The 21,248-nt window shown below is 34.8% G+C and overlaps 1 protein-coding gene and 1 long non-coding RNA gene across 2 annotated transcripts in view; one reads left to right on the plus strand and one right to left on the minus strand.

Annotated features, from left to right (window-relative positions):
• The window catches only part of LOC104848918, a 32,235-nt gene extending 11,467 nt beyond the window's left edge, over positions 1-20,768 (plus strand). Inside the window, exon 4 of the long non-coding RNA XR_776595.2 lies at positions 20,681-20,768. This is a non-coding gene — a long non-coding RNA (uncharacterized LOC104848918). The remainder of the gene's footprint in view (positions 1-20,680) is intronic.
• Positions 1-21,248, minus strand: part of Negr1 (neuronal growth regulator 1) — a 761,458-nt gene that overhangs the window by 584,936 nt on the left and 155,274 nt on the right. The gene's annotated exons all lie outside the window — the stretch shown is intronic.

Here is a 21,248-nt window from a genome sequence, read left to right on the forward strand (position 1 = left end):
TATAATATATACAATATATAATATATATACTATATAGTGTATATAAACATGTATATAGTGTATATATATATATATATTCACATACAATGAAAGCACCTACAGGAATACAAAGCTCTAGCTATCTTTTCACATTTTTATTAGATATCTTCATCTTCATATGCACATTTTTGCACACTTATGCTATTATACTTTAAGAATAAATTATAAGCTCCTTACATTCAGGGTTAAAGAGCTGGCATGGTTGTAGGAATTGTAAGGCAGGCTGCCTACCTGCCTTTACATGTCCCATTTCCTCCTTGAAATTCCATATTTTTTTAAAGATCATCCTTCTACCGCTCCCACCACTTAGCACATGGTTTTAATTGAGGTGAATTTGTGTTTTCAGAATATAGTAGCAACTACCCATTTTCCCCCAAAGTTTTAGACCCGAAACAATGGTATTCCTTATTATCCAAACAAACTTCAAACAAAATCCAGCTGCAGAGGTTAGTTTGAGAGCTTAGCATCTTCCCTTTGTATCTGCTAAGAACTATACCAAAAAGTAAAAAGAGGAATTTTAATTGTAGCACTGGCTATTTGGAAGAGTTTGAATTATTCTCTTGTTTGGTTGAATTATAACAAAGTAAAACAAAATATGAGGCATACTTTTAGCAAAAAGTTATAGTAAGGGTATCCATCACCATATTGATATTTAAGTAAAAGAGAGAACAATACCTATTTTTCATCAAGCATTACTGAAATGATTTTCAATACTGCATGTGATGCTCACAACACCACTAGTATGCTTGCTTTTAAACCCTCATTCCGACCATAAGCAAAACTTAGCATAGAAGCTTTAAATGACTTGTCAGAGGTCACCGAGCCTAGAAGTGTCGTAACAAGGACACAAAAAAAGGCAGCTTGAAATCACTGTCCACACAACTAACCAACTTGAATTCAAGAGCATCATTTTAATTTTTTTAGAAAGAATCCTAAGTACCCCCTTTAAATACATAGAACAGAGAGGGAAATATTATCAATAATAAAATTATTAATGCTTATAAGATACTGTTTGTAATTTTCCTAATTCTTCCAGAATTGCTTTTATGGACATTATTTATTTAAAAACTATTACTCATATCAATTTTACATATGAGAAGATGGCCACAGGGAAGGTAAATAACTTTTCAAGATCTCTCAGTCAGTACGAGGTAGACCTGGTAGCCTAGCCTAGATCCACAGGCTGAACTGCTGAGCTAAACAGCTTACTACTGATATTCATTTCAAATTATAATTATACACTTTCTATAAACAAAATGATATGTAAAAACAAGGTTTAAATATACACAATTAGTCTGCTACCTCTGCAGCCTACAAACAATACCAAATTTGATGTTGTAGAGTAACAAGAGAAATAACAAATGATGAAGGGCTGTTACGAACTGAAATTCACACTTCCAAATTCATACTGAATCCCTAAGCCCCACTGTGACTGCTTTGGAGATTGAGTCTTTAAGAAGGCAATTAAGCTTTAATGAGAGTGAAAGTTTGGGCCTCTAATCCAATATGACTGCTCTTGTTACAAGAAGAGGGAGAGAGAGTAGGGTTGTACAGGCACAGAAGAAAATGGCCACACAGGGAGAAGGCAGCCATTTTCTTTCCAAACATGGAGAACTCAGTACAAGCTAACTCTGCTTAAACCTTGTTCTGGCCCATCTAGCCTTTACAAGTATGAGAAAAGATACCTGTGTCTTACGTCACCCAATCTGTGGCATTTGTTATGGCAGCTCTTACAGACTAAGACATTTTCCAAAACCTCATATATATTTAGTAACTAAGGCATGACGGGAAAGATCTGAGAAAGAAATTTGCAAACTAAGTGCAATGGTACTGAAATATTACCCAAAACAGGACAGGATGTATTTTAGACAATTCCAGGAATCATTTTAGTTTTTACCATAAATTCCCAATGTGATTGCACTTGCATATACTTATTTCATGCCACGTACTTGGTGAAAGCAGTAAAGGACTACTTTATTAGTTGCAGAAACATTTGGTGACAAAATAGCAAGTTCTGTAAACATGGAAAAGATCGATTTGATTTGTGAACCAAATTATGTACCTTTTAATTTTAAGATCCTAACTCAACTCATGAATCTTTCATGTTTCATAATATCCTGTACATTAGAGATTTAAATTTTGTTGTGGTGTAACAGTGTCTGTATATGTTCAATTTCCATTACCCTTAATGAGTGTTCTGCTCGGGCTGGTTTGTCAAAAGTTCACAGTATGAACTGCATTTTGATTTCATGTAAAGATGAGAAACATCTCGTCACACCTCAAGTACCAGACAGATGATAAAATGTGTATTTTAACACCGTGCCGATTTCTTACTATAGGAAAAAAATTGACTAGATGTCTACTTCAATTTTAGGAAGTACAACTTATTCAATTTACAAAACTTTGAAGATATGGTGCCATAATTTACAGACAATTTACCTGCTCCAAATCCAGCTTGAACTGTAGTTTTACACTAAGCGATTTTCCTAATCTGTGCTCTAGCTTATCAATTTTGTTGTCCATTCTAACAAGAAACATAGTCAGTGATGCATAATAATATCAGGTTTGTGGTCTTGAATAGACTTCACATTCTGACAGAATAAAACCAAACTCTTCTTAAACCATACAATTTACATTAAAATGTTATCTGATTTATTTTCCTTAAAACAGGAAGTAATAGGTGGTATCCATTTTTTAATTTTGTTGAACAGGGCATAATTCCCAGTAGAATTCTATCATTACCGAAGATTATATTCATTATTAAATATTTGGTAGACCCTTTCTAAAGGGTTGCTTCTTTTTATCTCACACATAGGCTTTGGCATTCAGCTGTGAAATGTATATTGACAAGTCATTATTTCACAGGATAATGCAAAGGAAAATCAGCTCTTAAAGAGAGGATGGTTTCTTTTCAGTCGCTTCACAAAGGTAATCAGAAGCCTGCTGACTATTGTTCATCCAGTATATTACATGGAAGGAGAGATGGATGAATAAGAAAGGGACGGAAGGGATAATTCATGGATCTTAGCATATGTTCTTCTACATCAACCTTTTTCAAAGGCTGTGTAAAGTAACACAATGCAAAGTAAACAGAACTTCATACAATCAGAAACTCTCTTAACAGCACAGAGGATAAATGCAAAGAGACTTGATTCAAAACACTTGTCCCAAATGAAGGACAGTTGGTAGCTGATGTCCTGGAACTTACAGAAACATTTTCTTAAATGACTTTTATCTCCAGAGACCGATTTGGAATTGTCCTTAAGAAATCTGTAAGATGAGAGCATATATTGATGTCTAAGTATTTGAATTAAAAATACAAATATTTTGTCAATATTGTATGGAGTTAATAGAAAGAAATAGAGATACATTAAACCCATAAAATGTTGGCCAATTATCACTTAGAAAATAATTATTTTTCCTTTAAAGAAATCCTATTTTCCAACAGAGAAATCTTCAGGTTTTACTCAGTAATTAAATTGCCTAAAATAATTTCTTTTTAAAATGTTTTACATCATGAACCATTTGGGTCAGTTTAGTATGTAAACTTTTTGCTCTGAGAAGGAATTTTTTGTTTTGTTTTGTTTTGTTGGTACTGGGGATCGATCTCAGATCCTTGAGCTTGAAAGGCAGGAGAGAGGAACCACTAAGCTAAATAAATCCCCAGCTCTGAGAAGGAATCTTGATATGATGTTGGGTAAGTCGCAAAAATTTTGTAACATGCCACATAAATATCTACCATTTTCCTTCGCTCCCTCACACACAAACCTACACATCCGTGTGTGATTGTGTCCATTTGACCTCACTACTGCAGGGTACCTAGTCCCTCACCCTTCTTCTCTGCAGCTGCTGTCCTGCTCCACTTTTCAGACATCATGAACCAAGCATCTTTGTTCTGCTATGCTGTTCCTGTTTCTGCCTTGAAACCAGCTGCTTATGACTGAAACCTTGAACTAAATTAGACCTCTCCTCCCTCAAAGGGTGGTCACTAGGTATTGTTTTGCATGAATGGGAGCATTGACTAAAATGCCCTGTCTTCCTATTTCCTTCTCTCCCTATTCCATATCTTCCCTAACAGTTCCCACTCAAGTAATGGTCTATAGGGGTAGGAAATTGCTGTCCAAGTAAGGTGAATTCATTTGTATCTGCAGTTGAGTCTTGTGTTAACATCAGAACTACTATAGGGAAGACTTTTGAATATCCCACCAGTCATACACGTGAAAATATATGTAGCATGTTAATGATCCAATCAGCTCGGATTTGCATGTTTCTTGGCTGTTTCGATAGGTAATCCAAGCATCCATGGCCACCCCACCATGAATGTGCCTGATTTTGTCTGATAGGTCATCCTCTTTCCATATGAGCATCCAAATCCCAGAAGTTAATTTCTGATATTATTTCTATCTTCATGTTTTGGTTCTATTAAAATAGTTTTTATCGAATCTTATGTGGCTATATATGACCTTTGTTAGTAATGTGATTTATTTAATAATAAATTTAGATAATGCATCTTATATGTTAAATGGAATTTTAAGATTCTTTTAATGTCATGGACAACAAAAAGTCACTTAGTTTTAAAAAATGTGTATTGTAAATTCTATAAACTTTGCAGAGTGATCCTCAGATTACTGATTTTTTATAATGTACTAAGGGAAGTATATTGGTTGTATTAATTAAATTGGCTTCAAGCTTTCTGGAGAACTCCAATAAGTTTTTTTTAATTATAGCTTAATGTTTTTTTTCTTGCACTTGTGAAATTGAAATTTCTTTCCTAATGGCTATGTTTCGTGTTCTCTCTTTTTCCCAAAAGAGTCATAAGTTTCTCATTTGAAGCTCCATCAATATTAGCTACCACTAGTGACTTGGTCAAGAATGCTTTTATGTTTAATCCCTCAATTTCCTGTGTTTTAATTTTATTGCTTCGTGGAGTAGAACTGAGTTATGATGAAGAATGAAATGTGGTATTTTGTGTAGTAATACAAAAATACAGCTTCTAAAATCAACATTAAATCATTTAGATAAAACACTGTCGCATCAAGTGTTTTAAATTAAGTTCTAGACACTACTATGATATTTAAGTCCAGATTAACACCATGGATGAAAACAGTGCCATCTGTAATCCCTGACTCCCTATACAATAAAGAAGAATAAATCATATATCCCATCCAACTATACTTCAGTTGCTTTCTTTGTTCATTTACTATTTTCTAATGATATTAAACAAAAGCCTAGTTAATTTTAAGCATAGAAGCACCATACTATAGAATTAAGATATCTCCAAGTCTAAACTATGACTGTAATAAAGGTGCCTGATGCACATGCTTATCTCCACCCTAAACTGACTGTTTTTCATTTTCTATGAAGAAATGCATCCTTGCGATTTCTGAAACACTTCACTTCAAAAGCCCATTGTGTAGCATGAGGAGAATAAGGGGAACTCTGTTTCTGTTCACAACTCAAAAGCAGCACTTACAACTTAGATCCAAGATTTAAGTCTAGAAATTGTCATCACCAACATAAGAATGAAGGACTAAGCCAGAGGCAAATATGAATTTTTTAAAGGAAAGGAACTTCTAGGATTGATAAATACATTGATTGAAATAAACCTCAGAGGTCGAATATCACATTAAACTCAACTGAAGAGACAAAATATGAGCTGAAAATCTATGGCTAAAACAGTAACCAGTGGATAGCAATTATAGATGAAGACAGGCAATATTAAAAGGGAGCTAATAGCTGTAGAATCAAGAACTGAAAATTCTAGGAGAATTAAAGAGAATGGAAGCAAGGCAATAATTGTAGAGAAAACAGATTGCTGCGCATGTGCAAACCATGAACTCACAAATTCAGGAAGCACAATATATATCAAACACATATTTAAATAAAATAGATCTCAACCCAGTGCAGCAATACCACAAGGTATTAAACCCAAAATTTTAAAAGCAACTCAAAGGAAAAACATGGTAAATGAAGGCAAGACAGTAAGATATGTAATTAGCTTCTTAATAACAACCGTATACCAAAAATGGGATAGAATCATACTTTAAAAAGCCTGAGATAGTAGTAGTTTTATGCCAAAAACAACTCATTTCAACTATGTAAAAATGGATTGATATTTTTCTGAATAAATTACTTTAAAAATAACTTCAACTATTTTCAGAAATTTTACATTTTAAGATTCCAAACAAAATATAGAAAAGCTCAGTAACTTTTTAAATAAATTAGACTCCTAAGACTAATTAAAGTTGAAAAAGTATCTAGGAAGGAAATAATTAGTAGATATTTTCTAAATTCTTCAAGGAAGTTTGCTTTGTAGCTGTTATTGACAAACATACTAGATAGCATTATCAAAACCACACAAGTCAGTTCGGTGAGAGAGACTACTTCACTTTAAATTCTGACTTACAAAATCAAACCTCCAACAACTGTCCTCTCAACGTTACTCAATAAAAATATTAAAATGGCAAAGAGTGACTTCTCCATGGTTTAAAATAAGAAAAATTCTAAGCTCCTGACTACTTTTAAAAATTATTTCAGCAGCATCGAGCTGTGAGCACCTACAGCTCATCTGCATATCCTCACTTTTTTCAAAATTTTTACAGCGCTGACCATCTGGATGAGCGAATGCTACAGATGACTACCCAGGTCCTTGCAGCAGAAGCTAAAGTTATGCCTGCTGCTATGGAAAACACATTTAGGTTGGGGCTTAGGAAGTCCATTTGTCAGCATACTGCAAAGTGCAAATGTGCCTGGCTATGTTCTACATACGATTTCTTCTTTCTGTCTTAACCACCTTATGTTACTGAGGATTGTATGAACAAGAGGCAAATATCATTCCTCAATATTTGTAAGTGATTAAATACAAAAGAGTGGAGTGTGGGTACTTGGGTTGAACTTAGGATTTAACAGTTTTTCTGGTTGTTGATTTTTGCAGACCTCAAACTTTCTGAATTCCAATGTCTCTGTCTTTTCAGGAGCTAATAATACATGGTTAACTAAGCTGTTTTAAAAACCAAACCAAACAATGTGAGTAAAATAAAAAAAAAGCCCTTTGATTGTAAACACTAATAAAATCGATAAACTCTCACAAAAAATAGTTGAGAAAATAGAGAAGACAAATAAACAAAATATCTATTGAAATTCAAATTCCTTTGCTTTTACTAAGCACATTTTATGAGCTACTATCTGGTCTGTTACGGAGGATGTTCCATGAACAACTGAGAAGAATGTGTATTCTGGTGTTGTGGGGTGGAAAACTCAGCAAATATCTACTAAGTCCATCAGCTCATGGGTTTGGTTCAGTTCTGATAATTTTGGTTGATTTTTTTTTTTTTGTCTAGTTAATCTATTTGTGATAGTGGAGTATTCAGGTCCCCTATTACAATTGTGTTAGTGCTTACTTGATATTTTATGTCCATTAATATTTGTTTCACATAACTGGGTGCACCGGTATTTGGTGCACTGATACATATTCATGATTGTTGTCCTTTTCTTTCTTCAGAGATTTTCCTAAACAAGTATGCAGTTACCTTCTTTGCCTCTCTTGATAAGTCTTGCCTTGGCTTGAAGTTCTCATTGTCTATAAATAGAAGAGCCACCTTTAATTTTTTCAGGTTTCTGCCACATGAAGTATTGTTTTCTGTCCTTTGACTTTCAGGCTATGCATTTCTTTTGGAACTAAATGTGTTTCTTATGTGAAGCATATTGTTGGATCTGGCTCCTTGGTGAATTGAGACCTCTTGCTTTGATGGTTTTAACTGATATGTACTGGCTTATGCCTGTCATATTATTTTCCTGTTGTTGGTTGCTCGTCTTTCGCCTCTGTTTAAGTGCTTGTCCTGCCTGGTGGATTCCTTTTTATTTTTGTTCATGGAATTGTAGTCTTCCTTCTCTTTTTAGAATATCCTTCATAGTATTTTGGAGTGCTGGTTTGGGGCTCTATCTTTCAGCATTCTGACTGGAATGTATGAAGGAATGGATGGATGTGTGAATGAATGAATGAATACCTGGTGGAAGAGGGTATTTTAGATCAAGGGACTGGTTAAACCAAAAGAAATAGAAGTTCTGAGTAATTGATTAATCTTAATCTCTATCTACTACTATGAGGCTCAGGATTGTATCATGCCTTTTATTAGTTCAGTTTTACCTCAGTGGATACAATGTTCCAATGCAAATGACTATAACTAACTGAATGAATAAAAATAAATATTATAGATGAGAAAGCTAAGGCAAAGGGAGATTGTTGCTTGGCTCTAGTGAACATGGCTAGCGAGTGACACAGAATTTAAATGTAAAAGCTGCTCCAGATATTCTTGTACTACCTCTGTGAATTTTCATTTGTCAATGTATCCTCTTACAGATCTTTTAGCAATACTTTGTGCTTCTATGGGAGACCTTATTAAATGCCTCTGAAACCAAAGTATCAATGATTCTACCAAATGGTTTAGTCTTGTCTTCAGATAGGCTCAGATAATTTTTCACTTGAAGTTTTAGAAAGAAATATAGCTGTATATATGAGAAAAGGGGGATGGAAGAAAGAATTGAGAAAAATGGAAATGGTTTTTGCAAATGGGAAGAAGACTAAGAGTTTAAAATAACAGGGAGGAATAAGGGTTGTGGGGTTGAAAAAAAAAGAATTAAGATCTATCATACACATGTACCAACTCCCCAAGATAAGTGTAATCATTAGGCATTGCAAACATGTGCTAATAAAAAATAGAATGAGTACTGATAGTATGCATGGCAAAATTTCATGCTTAAAAAAACGAGAGCAAAATAAGATGAACGGGCCTACCTAGGGAGACTCTAGTCTCATTTATTGCCTTCTTGTTACATTGTCATATAAAATATTACTTAACTAAAATTTTCTTAACAAGTTTTTGCAATCATTTTAAGCTTAGTTTGCTTCTCTTAAAGACAAATGACTTGGTAACTAAAATCGCAGTAAAACCTAAATATTTTAAAGTGTTCTTTAATATTGGAGTATAGAATTATGCTTTCACGCCTTACCATTGGGACAAGTGGCCACTTGCTTCATTATAGCAATTATTTTATCCAGAACACAAAGTACACAATGAATTTTTAAACTGTGAACTAAAATCAATTAAAGTATTGTTAGCCAGTGATTTAGAAATTTTGGATGAATGTTTTCCATTCAAGAAATAAATTGGATATGCTCTCTTCCAGAATACAGTGGTACCTTGGTTCACAAACTTGATTCTTTCCATAACTCTGGCCTCAAACCAAATTGGACAAGAACCAAATCAAGTTTCCCCATAAGGTCAACATTGAACCTAACCATTGAATTTGATTTGGTTCTCGTCCAATTTGGTTTAAGACCAGAATCATGGTAAGACTTAAGTTCATAAACCAAAGTACTACTATACTTACTAATAATTAGTAAGTAATGTGATTAATAATTACATTTAGCATGAATTGTAATTAAAGAAAATAACTATGTTTACCTGTAAAAATAAGTTGAAAACAAATATAATAAATATTGGAATCAGGTTGAACACAGACAAAATATTGCCTTATCATATTATAGTGATATTTGGAATCTCTTAAGTGCCTGAGCTCACACAGATCTGAGTACATAAAGATTGTTCTACCTTCTCTACCGCTGTGTCTTTTCTAGAATCTAATGTAACTGGAACCACGCAGTATGGACACATTCTTTTCAATATTATTTTGCTTATGTTTGAGAGATCTGCCCATCCCCAATTTTTTAGCCATAAGGTGTGGGAGGACTGATTTACATCAGAACTTTGTTCTGTGCGGAGCTTCTGACTGTTTTAGGCACTCTGATGATCAATGGCTGTCAGAGGCGCCATTGTACTCCCACACACAGCAGAGGTCCCTCCATGGGCTGTGTTTCAGTCTAACTTCCTTGTTGAGGAGTTTTCTAGACATTTCATCTCAGATCATAAATTATAAAATTATGAATCTTATCATTTCAAATGCCAATTGCTCATTTCTCAACTGCAGTTACCACCAAAGTAGAGTACAGTTATTTTTTACCTTTTGATCTGTTTCCTGGTACTACAAGAAAAGTTTCACAAAAATTGTTTTTCTGTAGTCCATTTGCCACTGCATAATGGAGCCTATTTAATGCCTAAAATAAAATATTTGCTTAATAATAATAATACTGTTTAAGGGGAATGCAATATTTATAAAGTGCTTGAAGTTGTTATAATAATACTTCTGAAGAAAAAGTAGTCCTCAACAATATTTCTAAATTAATGCCCATAAAATTATGCTGTCTTGAGAGGAACCCAAGTTGGAGTCTGAATATAAAAAGAAAACATTCCATCACATATGTGCTGAAATATCCATCAAAAGTCACACGTCACGAGATCAAAAAGTGCTAATGCACCACATTTGGGATGACGGGAAGCAATTACCAAAGAGAGCATTACATTAAGTGAACGTGACACAACGATTTAGGACCAGATCTCTTGTCAAGTGGCCTGACAGATTTCTAGAGGAAAAGAAAATGTGGATTAAGCAAATTCTCCGAGTTCAAATTTTCACGGAGATGGTTCATTTTAGGCATTTTCTAGATGATTCCCCAAATAATAAGAAAAATGATGATATTATATCCAGTTATTTTATATTACAATGAGTGTCATAATAACTATAATACATTTTATTAACTAAACTATATTTGATGCATAAATCTGAGTATTTGGATATATACACAAGCTTATAGATGAATAGACTGAATCACTAGCAATTATTATAATAGTGTCAGGGAAGGTTGGTTCTCAGGAAAGTGCCATTACTTGTCGCCCTAGCTTTTGCAGAGGGCTATAATATCACTTATTTCCAGAGCCAGCTGTGAGGAATGAACCCCACAATCGGCTTGTTTATAGACCTGAGTCTGGCGAAAGCCTGTGTGCCGAGGTCAGAGTAACTCCCACCCAAATTCCACTCCCATCACTAAAACCTTCAGACTAGAAGGACACTGTTCTAATTACAATCATGTATTTTGTCTGCTCTGTTTCTAATTTGAGAATTACTTGTCTTGTCCTTTCTGAGCCCTGTTCACATTAATTTCCACAGAGATCACACATCGCCTTTACCCCAATTGATTGCCAATAAAAGTCAGTGCTTGGGGCTGGCCCGTGCCTTTGTTGGACGCACTGGCTCTGGTTGTTCTGACCTCCGCCTTCTCTCTCAATTCTGTCTCTTAGTGTATTCTTTTTCTCAGGCCTGAGTCACACACCAGGCAGGTGAGTATCGGCACCTGAATACAGGGGTCTCTGGTAAGATTTGGAAGTGTTTTTATAAAATTATTCTCGAATTGAGATTATTGGCCTAGACCAGTAGTGGTGAACTTATGGCCTGTCTACTGTTGCATTTTTAAGACAAAAGATGTTAATGTATGAGTTGTATGAATTGTTTTTTTCTAAACTAAAACCTCTGTGTACAGGTTTAATTGCAGTGTTGACCTTCTGTGATCAATAAATGGGTTCTGGGTTGCAGTTTGGCCCTCAGATTTTAAAAGGTTCTAAAAGTTTCGCCATCACTGGTCTACACATATGCTAGAAATTTTATTACTGTAGCTAATTATTCAAAGTATCTTCACACTGCTGTTTCAGTTTTGAAAACAATTTCTCTTGCAGTGATCAGACGAGGCGAACGCTGAACGTTTCTTTGGTCTTTTAACCAAGAACTTCGCATCTGCATTCCTGCCATATTTCTTACTAATGCTACTGTACATTTCAAAAATAATGCAATAAGAATCACCAACATTAATATGTCTCTCTTAAATTCGATGTTTCCCAACAAATTCAGTTCCTGGAAAGGAATTCAGAACCGGGACTATAACCTGAGCACTGAATCCTTAGAAGAGCAAAATGTCCATGGTATAAACTTCAACACAGTAATTTCTCATAATTCGCCTAAGAAACTAGTGCATAGTTATTATCCATATGATATTTAGGGTATTTTTAATACTGGAATGAAAGTATTGGAAAGATCAGTTAAAAGAGGATAACACTGAATTGTGACTAATTCTTACCAATATACTTAAGCAATATGCTTTTTAAAGAGGCTGGTAGTAGGATTTCTTTGAATCCATAAAAGACACCGAGTCACACCAGCCACTCCTGGTTTTGCAATAGCATGCATGGCATTGGTATTAATTTTTATACTACTTGTTGTTTTGTTCTTTTTTTGTCTTCTAGGGATTTTGGTTCAGTGTTTTTAAAGTACTAAGGCAGAGGGAGGGGGAGGCTCAGTTCATTAGACTACTGTTTTTATCTAGAACATTAAATTCCCAGCTTTATTCAGTATGTGAGCACATATTTTGTTTATCCCTTGAACTCAGAATCCTGTTAGACTTAACTGCTATCAGAACTTGGGCTCAGTAACTTTTACTGAGCAAGCAGTGCTACAGTTTTGACTGCCCTGTTTCCTTTAAAAGGAAGTTTTTATGTCATTTGTGTTTGTTCATCTTGAATTTATTAGTGGATCTGTATAGGAGACAATGTTGATGAAAAAGCTATATTTATTATGAAAATATTCTTAGATATTACATCTACATTTATCTGATTTATAGAATATATTTTACTTTTAATTTATATGCCTACAGAACATCTTCACAACAATTATTAAAATCTATTTGTGTGCCAAGACAAACAACTTCTCATTCCACATAGTTAGAAATGACACAGAAATACATAGGTAGAGATTAGGCAACCTGGTTCATAATTATTTATTTAGATTTCAATAATATTGTGAATGAACTGACTCTTACACGTTTGCAGCTGTGTGACTCCTGGTAAGATTTTCCCTATATCTTCTCCATCCTGAATATGAAAAATTAGGATAGGCAAATTCCAAGAATCTCAGATTTCTATGATTCTACAAGTACTTAGACTATTTGTGGCTTAAATTTAGAATATCAATATACATAATGCAGAGTAATGTTCAAAGCAATAATGAAATTGCATTGAACCATCAGAATGAGTACAACTTCTCCACTAGCACAATTGCTTATTGTGGAAGAAATGTCCTATGTAGAGCAAGAAATAAAGTGAATTACTGAAGAGAAACAGTAAACACAAATCCCATAACACCAGGCATTCCTCACGTTCCTAAGAGGTTTTTCTCTAGTGGAACATGAGTCCACCCAGTTTGGGAAAATTATTTTACTGGCTTGGTAGATTTCTTGGTTTTGTGTACAGGAAGACTAGTGTGACCAGAGACTTGCTTACTGGCTAATGAGTTTGGGAAATATTGTTGATAAACACAGTCGGCACAGAAAGGTGACTTCTTAGTCGGATCCGTAGACCAGCAGAAAAAGCATTATCTATGAAGATGTTAGAAATGCAGGGCCGTGGGTTTAACAGCGGTTCCACTGCCTGCCTTGCAAGTGCAAGACCAGAGTTCGATCCCCAGTACCAATAAATAAATAAATGCAAATTGTGAGAACTCAGCTCAGAAATCAGAAACTCTGAGGTAATGAAGCAATGACCTATGGTCCAACAAGAGCTTTAGGTAAATCTCATAAACACTCAACATAAAAAATTATCACTTTAGTGTATAACAATCGTCTTCTGTAATGAGTGATAAAGGGAACAGCTGCTCACATGGAATATTTCAGGGCCAGTGGCCAATAATGTATCTCAAATTTTACAGAGTGCAAAACAAAGCTTAGGGAACTATCAGTTAGTCCATCATTAAGTAAGATGTAGAACCCAGATCTGCGTTAAACGCGGTTAAGATGTGTTTCCATTATTCCTCCCATTAGAAATAGCAAGATTAGGAATATTAGAATAATAAAGTCTTGGTCCCAAACCTCAATCTTAGTTTTGAATCGATTTAAAAATTTAAAGATTGTTTTGTATTCCTTTAAAAATGGAAAGATGCAATTATCATTAAGAGTATAAAAATACATAATATAGATGTAAAAGGAATGTTTTGCTAAGAGGGAATACAGTCATGCAACACTTAGGAAAGAAATAAATTCTGAGAAATGGGTCACTGGGTGATTTCTGGGTTATGGGAATATTACAGACAGCAGATGCAGAAGGGCAGACGGATACAATGTCACTGTGCTGAGTGACTTCCTGGGACACTGTAGTACACACGGCCTGTTGTTGACCGGTACATCATTAGATGGCACATGACTATTTATGCAGAGAATCTCGGCTTGGGTTAGGGCTGAGGCTCTGGTTCTCTAACAAGCTCCTAGAGGATGCTAATCATCCAGTTGCCACATGATGTTGTTACGTGGGCCGTTTTGTCTAATGAGCATACTGAGGTAAAGACGATCACATCTCGATCCAGAAACTACAACTCATAATGATGTGAGTTTGTGCAAGTTAGTAAACCTCTTCAGTCCTGTATGCCAAGTTTGGGTAGGAATGGTGCCCTTTTTATAATGGCTACTGGGTAGGCAATGTCATAGACAAAACATGCTTATAAAAGTAACCACATATAAACATCATGTTTTAGTTTAAAATTCTAAGATCAAGAACTGACCTATCAACAACAATGACCATTGTTTTTAAGCATAATTTTGACTGATTAATTCAGGTAAAATACCAAAAATGATATTTTAAGCAACAAACCCTACAGAAAATAATGACCCATTTTAAAAGCAGTGGATTTATAAAGTTCATTCTTTGTGGACTAATGTTTGACTTGGAGCTCAAATCACAAACTGAGCATTTATATCTGTCTCCATCAGTGATAATGCTTTTATATTTCCTAATAGTCTCTTTTCTTTTCTTTAATTCCATCTGATTAGTCATAGCCTAAGTCCACTTGCGGCATTTTAAATAATACCTTGCCCTAAAGACAGAAGATTAAATTACGCGCCATTAAATAGATGTAACTAATTAGTCTAGTGATTAATTTTAAATTTGGTTAAGATAAGAAATACAAGATCATACCTAACTTCAGGGACTTGTGGTATGGAGATTTTCCTAATTTCTTAAATAGAAAAATGATTAATATTATTTTTAGGAGCCTTTTAATCATCTAAGTGGTCAAATTAAAAATTAAAGTTGGAAGTGAGGGATCTGCCTAATGACCAAGAGCTTGCCATTAGATTTTAACCTCTATCAAAAACCTGGATAAAAATGTATCATCATTCACGATTGCTTCAAAAAACTAATTGACATATGCTTCTTAAGAGGATCATTGTATATTTATTTTTTTTAAATATGCCTAGGATCAGGAGTCCTTGGAAATTCAGTCAGCCCTCAGGGTGTTGCCAAGTAGAGTCTGTTAGATATATTAATTGAATGCCTTAAGGCAAAAAGTTCACCAAAGAGTAATTATGTATCTGAGTATCTGAGGCCAAAGAGGGTCAGCAAAGAAAGAGATCTATTCCAATTTCAGTATATAGAAGCATTTTTCCCCTTAAAAAAATGAAGAGTTCTCTAGAAATAACAGATAATGCAGTAAGGGTTATTTTGTAATTAATATGCAAGGGAATTTACACAGTTAATTTACATTCACATTTACAGGAATTACCTCTAAGCTACATAATGACAGAAGAGGCTCTTTAATTTTAAGAATCCAAGAAACTTATCTACATGCCTAATTTTTTTCTCCATTGGTTTTCATTAAAATAACGCCAGGGTCATCTACCTGATAATTTGGATAATTTTTTTTTAACAGGAAGCAAGTTTGCTCACTGAACACATCAGCTAGAGCCTGCCTAAGGACAACTCTGGAGTTGTAAAAATTAAAACGAGCACATGCTCTGCAGGAAACACGCAGGCCCACTCCTAGAGAGTCGGGCACCTGCTTGTTTGCCTTCCTGCTGGCTGGGCTAGATAGTTGTGGGGCCTTGAATAATGCATGTAGCCCTCTAGACACATTTACTCCATCTGAAAAAATGAGGAACTGGGATTATCTGCAAGAGCATGTCAAGCTGAGATTCCATGGCACGTGGTAGCTCTGAAACATTTCTCAAGGTTATGGTGGTATTGACTTTAGGAGTTTCCAGAGTCCATAAGCTGAGATTCCCTGTCATGGAAGATTTTTGAGAAAGTATGCATCCTCTCCTTCTGGTTGCTAATCTAGTTCACATTTATGGGATCATTTTCCTTCCTCACTAATTGGTTAAGATGATTCAGTTGTCATTCCACTCCTAGAAATGTTTCATGGAGAATAAGCATGAATTACTCACTGCCCCAGGAAGATAATATGCCACATACATACATATGAAATCCTCCCAGGTATATTAAGACATCCACTGGTGTACACAGGATGCGTCTACAGGGATGGAGAGGATAATAATGATATTAGTCAATTAATACTACATTAATGGTACTAGTTTGCCTGACCTGCCATAAAGTATTAGTGTGGACTGAATGGTTTAAGCCACAGAAACTGTTTCTTTCATAGTCTGAGGGTCTAGAAGTCCTTAATCAACATATCAGCAAGGTAGGGTTCTAAAAGACTTTCTGAGGCCTCTTCTTTTCTCTTATTGCTAGGTATATCACACCGCATAGTCACATGACCTGTCCCCTCATGGTGTGAGTTTGTGGGCTCGTGTGCATGTGTTTGTTTGTGTGTGTTTATAAGAACAGTAATCGTCATGGATCAGGGCCTCACCCTTATGAATTCGTTTTTGGCCCTACCTTAAAAATATGGTCATTGCTTCTTACTATTTGTAACTAATCAATTGTTAGTATCACTTCTCTCATAAGAAAAATACTGGACATCATTCATGCAATTTAAAATAGTGTGTTGGTTGTTCACAAATGAGGGTCATGGACTTTTAAAACAAACACACAAATAAATCCACAAGTGCAAATTATGGAGATATCTATGCCAACTAGTCTCAGAGAGTTATATCAAAATATAAAAAGAGTTAATATAGGTATGGTGGGAGACCGAAAGTTACAAATCTCAAAGATTAATAGGGAGGAGCTACCAAAAGAGGAAAAGCATCAGTCAGGAGAGGCAATAACTTGTGCAAAGATCCTGTGGGAAGACAGAAATGAGGCTCCTGCTCTTTCTCAGTGCAGCTTTCAATGAGTACAGAAACGTTTACACCCTCCAAGTTTTCATAACTTGAACTGGCAGTCACTGGACAGATTATGTAGCCCAATTTTCACTCTGAAAGCACATTGTAACCCTCCTCTAGACAAATGAGAGCCTCAGACACAATTTATTAGAGTGGCACCCTAATTCCTTCATCCAGTGGTTCCTTATTTATCAATGGTATGAATTTTAAGAAAAGAGGAACAGATTTTATACTGTTACAGAGATGTGAGGGAAAGCAATGCCATCACACGAGTATAAGACAGATCTAATTGAAATCCAGATTTCTCAGTGATATTTACTCCCTAGCTCTGTATTTATGGCTACAGAATCCCATTTGTGAAACTCTTTCTGAGAAAACAATTCGCTATTACAATTCTAAAAGTTTTGGGCTAGTTTCTAATCCCATTTTCTCCATTAATATAATTGAATGTAAAATTTTAATAACCCAAATTTCTTAGAAACACAAATATATTTATTTAGCATTGGCATTCAATCTCTGAGCTACTCTCGAGACTTAGATAACTCAACAACAATGGCCTAGAACAGGAGCCGAGATTGTGTCTGAATACACCCTGGGTTTCCCTGTGGCTGGATCTTTTCATCTTCAATCAAGTCCCTAGCACACACTCTGCCTATGAATCATCTGCTTGTTTTAGAACATTCACATGCACACACACGCACACACAATTGGAGAGCTTACTGTGCTTCTTTCCTTATTATTTTTCTTGTCTTATAAAAGCAAAGACACTTCTCCCTATGTCCTCACATACATATTAACAGATGTAGGCTCTAGGTCAGTTCAGGCTATAGCACTGAGTAATGAACTTTTCTACCTTAATATTTATGGAATTTCATACTTCTCTCCCAAGTTTTTTCCCTCATTTTTCACCTCAAGTTAGTTCCCATGAATAAATCAATCATTCATATTCATTTCATTCAAGTTAATGTACTCAGTAGTTTTATATTAAAAATAAAAAGCTATAATCGACTATTTCTAAAGGGAACTATAAGTACTTTTTTCCTTCTTAGTATGGTGAAACATTTGAAAATAACTGAAGTCAGACAAACAATAGAGCTCAATTATTCAATAGTAATGTCCCATAGGAATCATTATCTAACCAATTCTAACTTCAGAAGGGACCAACGTTTAAAGAAAGCTAATTTTAGGGATGGGGATTTAGCTCAGTGGTGCCACTGCCTGCTTCACAAGTGTGAGGACCTGAGTTTGAATCCTGGTACCAAAAAGAAAAAAGCACGCTCATTTTAGGAATATTATTATTAGATGGAAATGGAAAATGTTTATAATTATAGTATATGGATCAACAGTAAGGTGGAAACATTGATAAGCAAGGTATTAAATTAGCATCCTTTGGAAGTATCACAATTCACAAAGTTAATAGCTAAGACATCAAAATTCCCAAAAATGTTATGAAAGAGTGCCATGTAACATCATCTGGTTGATATCACTTAAATATAGGAAATTCTACTATCTCCCAATATCCATATTATATACAAATTATTCTACAAGTGGAGGTGCTTGAAAGATAAAACCCTAAAGCTTAAAAATAATGTAATTTAACTTAACCAGTGTATATAATGTTGTGATACTTTCCATTTTTCAAACTTAGCTTCTTACATCATCTATACAAATTTCTACTGACTGGGATTTTCCTTTTAGAATACATATTTAGGTTAGTGGTGACTATGTGACCCATTTCAAATAGTTCAATAATCATTCATGTTGATTTTTAAATTCATAAATATTATGTTGAAAACCTACAAGAAATTCCATTCTTTACTTGCTAATGTAGTGAGAGGCCAATCATATGCGCCTTAGTTTATCAATACTTTTCATTTGATTTTTTTCTGGTGGTAAAAATTCACTACTTTTAAGAATATGGTTCTTTTGTTGGAATCAGATAAAAAAGTTAAGAACATTTTTTAACCAAGTGATTACTGTGGACCTACATTGCCATTATTTTAGAATTAGAATTAGAACTTTAAAAGAAACTGTTATTTATGCATTATTACTTTGAGTCTTTGTTATACAAGTATTTCAAAGATTATACAGTTTTAGAAACCACAAACTCTAAAAGAGCCATCATAGGATCAAAACTTAACCCTGGCCAGTTTTAGAAATGTCTATAATGGCTTATTTTTAACACAAGTGAATTGTTCCTTTTTCTCTCCAAGTTAACCATGAAAATATTTTCTTCATACTTTTCTATCCCTCAAGTCTGCATCCACTATTTTCACATTCACTTTTGATAATCAGAACAATTGATTAGGAAGGTCCTTTTCTTCATGCTTTGATCCACAGTATAGGATTTTTTAAGTATGACTAAGCATCTTGCTAAGACTTTCACAAGGCCTCAAACTCAGTTTGTAGGAATTTTCTTCTCTCTGTGGACTACATTTCTTTGCACTTCAAATACAAGTCTTAAATGATCAATTTTCCAATTAAGGTTGAGAATACACTAAATAACTAGAAATTTAGATGTTTGATGTTTCAAGGTGAATTTGAACTTCATTTCATTTTAAATGATCTTAATAACCAGGCAAATGCCTCATTTATTTCATTCTTTCAGTTATGATTTACAAACAAAAAGATTTATTTTGATAAAAGAAGGTATGCTTTATTTCTAATTATTTTATTACATAAAAACTTCAATAAAAAATGATTGGCAGAATTTATAGGATAATTCAGTGAAATCTGGTATGAATGTTCTTACTTTCAAGCTTTGTCTTTCCCATTAGATGGAGTAAAAAATAAGTACAGCCTAATATAAAATTCATAATACAATATAAAAGTCAAAATCATAAAGTCACTGAGTAGTCTAGTGCTTACTTTTATATGTTTTTATAGTTTGATGTATTTTAAAACAATGCATGTATAACATGAAAATTCAAATTTCCTTTTTAGAATGTCTTTTTTGAAGTCAATTAAACTATGTAAACGGTTTAATGTTTAATATTGAATTTTCCAGCAAAATTCAATCCTATGAGAGTCTTACATGGGTGGTTTTAACTTTCCTTTTCTCTCAATGTGATGCTGACTTTTAAGAGGCAAAAGTACAGGCTCCAGAGGCCAGGTTTTACCCCAAGATCAGCACCTGTGGAAACTAGTAGATATTTAGAAAAGCATTAAACTCACACTATCTCAAAAAGGTAGGGATTGTAACAGTGCCTACCTCTCTTAAGGCTGTTGTCAAGATTAATCGGGCAATAAAGGATGCTGCAACACATCTGCCTCGTACGCAAAGTTTTAGTGTCAACTATTATTATCAAAGTGTAACAATCACTCAATAATACAGATTGACTAAGGAAAACGGCTAAGCTTCCTTAGTCCTGGCTGGTTATGCTTCGTGCCACAGACCTCTAAGGCCTCCTGTTTAACAGTTCCTGATGTTCCAGGCCCTCATTTTAATCCATCGTTTGTTCTTTCTGTGCAATGACATAAAAATTTCTGCATAAAACCATCATTTGACCTTCTGTGCAATAGCTGTTTAAATGGTTTAATATCAAAGGAGGAAAGCTGGTCCTTAAGTAGAGTTCAAATATTTTAACCAACTGAAAAATTTTAACCACTGATGTACATTTTATGCTATATTTTTTCACCTCCAAGACGTCCATGCTTTACAGAAGCTCACAAACAGGGAAAGATATTACCTGCTGTTGTTCAGAGACTAGCACGAGAATCCACGAATCAGCCCGAGACCAGACATGTCTAGGTGAGTTTCCTCACATGGGACAAGATCCCACGCCACGATGGCTTCACATACTGGCTTGCCGTGGTGGGCAGAACAGTGTCCTCAGGTACTTCCAGAAAGCTCTAGGATCACTGGAGTGATTTTGAAAATGACCAAAGAATCCAAGAACGTAGCAAATTTTTCTCATAGGTCATATCTCTTTCTGAGCAAACTATATATTGGAAATGGGAAACTTTTTTTTTTTCTGCTTTTTGACCGTCATGGCTAAAAATTGCTTTTAATTCTTTTAGTGCCCATTTAAAAAACTGTAAATAAACCGGGCGTGGTGGCGCACGACTGTAATCCCAGCCCTCAGGAGGGTGAGGCAGGAGGATAGCTGTGAGTTCAACCCCAGCCTGGGCTACATGGGTGAGTTCCAGGTCAGTCTCAACTACATAGTGAGACCCTGTCTCAAAATACAAAAAAAAAAAAAAAAAAAAAAAA

Source organism: Fukomys damarensis, unplaced genomic scaffold, assembly GCF_012274545.1.
Source record: "Fukomys damarensis isolate Sample0158 unplaced genomic scaffold, DMR_v1.0_HiC HiC_scaffold_33, whole genome shotgun sequence".
NCBI classification, from domain to species: domain Eukaryota; kingdom Metazoa; phylum Chordata; class Mammalia; order Rodentia; family Bathyergidae; genus Fukomys; species Fukomys damarensis.